Source organism: Strix aluco, chromosome 5, assembly GCF_031877795.1.
Source record: "Strix aluco isolate bStrAlu1 chromosome 5, bStrAlu1.hap1, whole genome shotgun sequence".
Lineage (NCBI taxonomy): Eukaryota > Metazoa > Chordata > Aves > Strigiformes > Strigidae > Strix > Strix aluco.
This window is the reverse complement of record NC_133935.1, coordinates 18,511,850-18,515,984: the sequence shown is the minus strand read 5'-3', so window position 1 is coordinate 18,515,984 and position 4,135 is coordinate 18,511,850. Positions and strand designations below refer to the sequence as shown.

Genomic DNA, 4,135 nt, shown 5'->3' with positions numbered 1-4,135 from the left:
GCCATGGTTGTCTTTATAGGGGCAGAATTTAATCTAGAACATGGGAACTAACCAGATACTTGGGACTGAACCAAGACTGAGACCTTTTCCTTCAGAAAGATTTTTCCAAAGTCATACACAAATTATTTGATTTAAGTTACATCCGAGTAAATCCTGTTAAGTAATTGTGGGACTTCCCTGAAAGGAATAGTACTCCTTTGCAAACTCAGAAAATACTTGTTCTTTCCAGTAAAGAGAGGGTGAAGTCTTGAGATGAATCTGAAAATACCTTGTTTGACACAGATCTGTAAACAGTGAAGACAAACTCATCAGACACTTCAAATATGAGAATGTGAGACTTAGAAAGAAGAATGTTGCATTTACCCTGAGGGATTAAAAGTTAAGTGTGTGCAATGCAGGACAGAGGTATTCCTTCATATTGGAGGTCTTAATGAAGCATGCCACAGCTCCCCTCAGCACCTATGCCCAGGTTTCCTGCATATCACAACCAAGACACATAGCCAGGTCTCACCATCATAAGAGTGCAGGCACAGCCAGAATAAGCATCCAGATGCAAAATCAGGGAGCTCTCCAGAGCTCTGCCATACCGATATAGCTAAACAGGAGGCTGGACTTCCCCAGTGCAAGATCCTAAAATATGCAACTTGTTCCTTTCCTCACTTTAGAAGTATCTTGAGTGTAACGATTTCCAAGGCAGAAAGCAAGTCATAACATTTCAGCTGTATATGAGTATGAACAATGACTCATCTCATAGGTGATGATCTGCTATAGCTCCTCTCCTACACAGAAGGGTAAGAACTGATGTTTGTCTGTAAGTCAACTATAAATAAACTGCCCCCCCCCGCCCCCAAACATATAATTACATTATGAAAATAAATAAATAATATTACATAAGCATACTTCTTCATTTTGTTTGGATGATTCTTTTACACAATAAATTTTCTTGATATTCACATCCTTCAAAAGGTTCCAACATTCAGGACAGGAAGGTTTGCTGCAGTAAAGAACATCAGGCCTTTGATCTGAAAAATATATGTATTTGCACAATTAATTCATTTTTCTGCAAAGCTAAAGCTAAACATAATGTTTACATTTCTTTAAAATAAGATTAGTATTTTCATTGAAGACTATTATTTGTGATTACTATCTCCTCCTCCAAGTTCCCTTGATTTTCCCTTCAAATACCTTTGTTGTTTCCTCTACTTCTGTGCATATAAAAGTGCTACCACTATGAGCCATATAGTTTTACAGACTAACAATTCTCCAGCTGTTGACAGCTAGAGTCTTAAGGGATCTGGCTGACCTGACAGTATTCTTGCTAGCCTAAGGACCACCAAAAAAGACTGCCAGGCAGCATGCTGCAGACTGTGTCTTTCAAAAACTGTTTAGAGCTTCATCACAAGGAGACTGGGTGACTATTTTGGCAGTGTAGGAACACAAGGTGGTACCACACCTTTCTGGGGGTGGAAGAGAGGAAACACACATATTAAGATGTTGATTATAAGGTCAGAGCTGTAAAATGTTAAGTTTTTGAAACTGGATTAACAGGTGAAGAACAGATGGAAAGATCGAAGGGAAAATCCATGGTTAGTCACTCACTTATTCACACTACACACTATTCACACCAATTGTCATAAAGAATGCCTGTGAAGTCACTTCATTACTGGATTTGTAACAATAACCTGTATAGGAGAACATTTGCTTCAGCATGGAGAACAACATCTCGTTTTGCAAGTCCAGTCGTTTGTTTTTTTCTCCCCGTACATGGCAAGTTTGCATATAATATGCCAATGAGGTATCCATTATAACCTGCCCCAAACTGACAAAAAAGCAAATGAAATAAAATAATCAAAATCTAACAGACCCTGTCAAACATCAGCAATATTTTAACCATCTACTCATACAGCTTCAAAACCTAAATATATGCTGTCTATCTATTTCTAGGTACATATAACTTCTAAGTTTTTACAGCTAGTATCTTGTATGGCTGATCTCCTTTCTTTTTGCCAGCACAATAAATCTTCAGAAAAACAAAAATAATCTGTACCATACCTGTTAAGTATGCTACCACCAATGACAAAGTACTTCACAGCACATTTTCTCACAAAACACCATTAGCACAAGCATTAAGTATTTCCCATTGACAGATACCTTAGCACTTTAGGATTAGCTCACTGATGCTTAATGGACTTTTTTTTCTTCTTCTTTCATTATTTTCCATCAAAACCTGATTTTCTTCCATCATGTTTATCCCCAATGTGACATAACTGAGTGACTCTGTACTTACCTGCAGGTCTGTTAGCAAGAAGTCTTCAATGATAATAGCTTTCAAGTGGCAAAACTAATGCTTTTATACCTTCCATCTCTCCTGTGAGTCATAGCCTTGTACACTCTGTTTCGCCTTTGACACCACCATGGACCCACCCTGCCAATATCTGTATGTCATGTGGAGATCAGTTTGATGCATTAGAGAAGTTGACCAGGACAACTAGACATTGACCTATGACCTATGCACATGTAAATGCTCTCCCCCCCAACTTAAAGTGACAAATTAAAAGTCAGATTTGTATTGGTATCATTATTTAGCACTGCTCATATCTCTAATATTCTCTGGGCTGTGTGAACTCACAAGTAATTGGACAAGCTAAACACCTCTTCTTTTACAATGTATATTCCCCTCTGAAATACAGCCTGTCGATACTTACCTATGTAATCAATATACAAAGCAGGACTGTTCAAGATTGGAAGGGCTTGTTAAAAAAAGATGTAATTTCTCTAAACAACTCAATATTATTTTCCATATTTAATAATGCTGTTCACACCTTTTTTGACTTTTTTTTTTTTTAACTATTACTGACTCCCTCCTACTGCAGTGCTTTAGGAAAGCATCAAAACATACCAAGCACATGGGATTTCCAAAGTTTTTCGAGTATCTTTTACTATTCTCACTAAATTGAAGTAGACTCATCATTTGTTAAAATGAAGCAGAAAGTCAGTCAAAAGGAGTGAACAGTTCTGGAAAATGCTAGAAAAATAACACCATGAAAATTGTTTTTCTTGGACTGGCAGCTTCTTGAAGAGGCAGGTAACCGGTGCAAGCCCCCTCTCCATGCTGCTGTGCCCGCAGAAGTGATTTACTTCCACTAACAATACAACTGGGTAGAACAAGGAAGTTCATCGTCAAGTAAAATACATCTGAAGACACTGAATCCAATTTCCTATTAAATCCCACCAAGATAGTGTTTTAAACCGGCTCAGGCTGATACAGTTTGTAAATTCTGGAATTTGTTAAGTTCTAAAGCCACAATGTTACTAGTTTAAGCATCTGGTATCCATTCTGCCAGATGCACACTCAAAGCTGAAGGCCTGATTTCATAGAATTCATAGAATAGGTTGGGTTGGAAGGGATGTTCAAGATTATCTAGTTCCAACCCCCCTGCCATGGGCCTTCCACTACACCAGGTTGCCCAAAGCCCCGTCCAACCTGGCCTTGAACGCTTCCAGGGAGGGGGCATCCACAACTTCTCTGGGCAAGTTCCAGTGCCTCACCCCCCTCACAGTAAAAGATTTTTTTCTTATATCTAATCGAAATTTACCCTCCTTCAGTTTAAAACCATTATCCCTCATCCTGTCACTACACTCCTTGATTAAGAGTCCCTCCTCATCTTTCCTGAAGGCCCCCTTTAAGTACTGGGAGGCCACCATAGGGTCTCCCTGGAGCCTTCTCCAGGCTGAACAACCCCAACTCTGAAGTGCTAAGGCTTGGACAATAGGCCCAAGCCAGAGTTGACCTATAGATGAATCCTGTATGTTTTATAACTGACAAGCATTGTATCAATAGGTATTGTACTAAAATTATAACAGACCACCTGTCCGGATGTAAAAGGTGGGAATATTGAAACCTGAACAATAGGTCTTGAACCGAAATTGCTAACTCTGTATGTAGTCATTAGTGAGATATGTATAGAAAATGTAACTTAAACATCATAAAACATGTATCCTTCTTTGTGTGTGTAAACAAGGTAACAAGGCCACAATAACAGGGCCACAAAGACAATTGTCTGGCCCTGTGACCTGGTGTGTGACCTTGCTCATAAATCACCTAGATAAGCTGGGAAAACTCCCTTAGTTTTTT

General features: G+C 38.9%; 1 long non-coding RNA gene across 1 annotated transcript; it reads right to left on the bottom strand.

Annotated features, from left to right (window-relative positions):
* Nucleotides 1-881: 881 nt before the first annotated feature.
* Nucleotides 882-2,905, bottom strand: LOC141923722 (uncharacterized). The gene is made up of 2 exons (XR_012623387.1): nt 1,683-2,905; nt 882-1,022 (listed from the first exon to the last, which is right to left on the bottom strand). It is a non-coding gene; the product is annotated as an uncharacterized LOC141923722 (long non-coding RNA).
* Between the last annotated feature and the right edge of the window lie 1,230 nt (nt 2,906-4,135).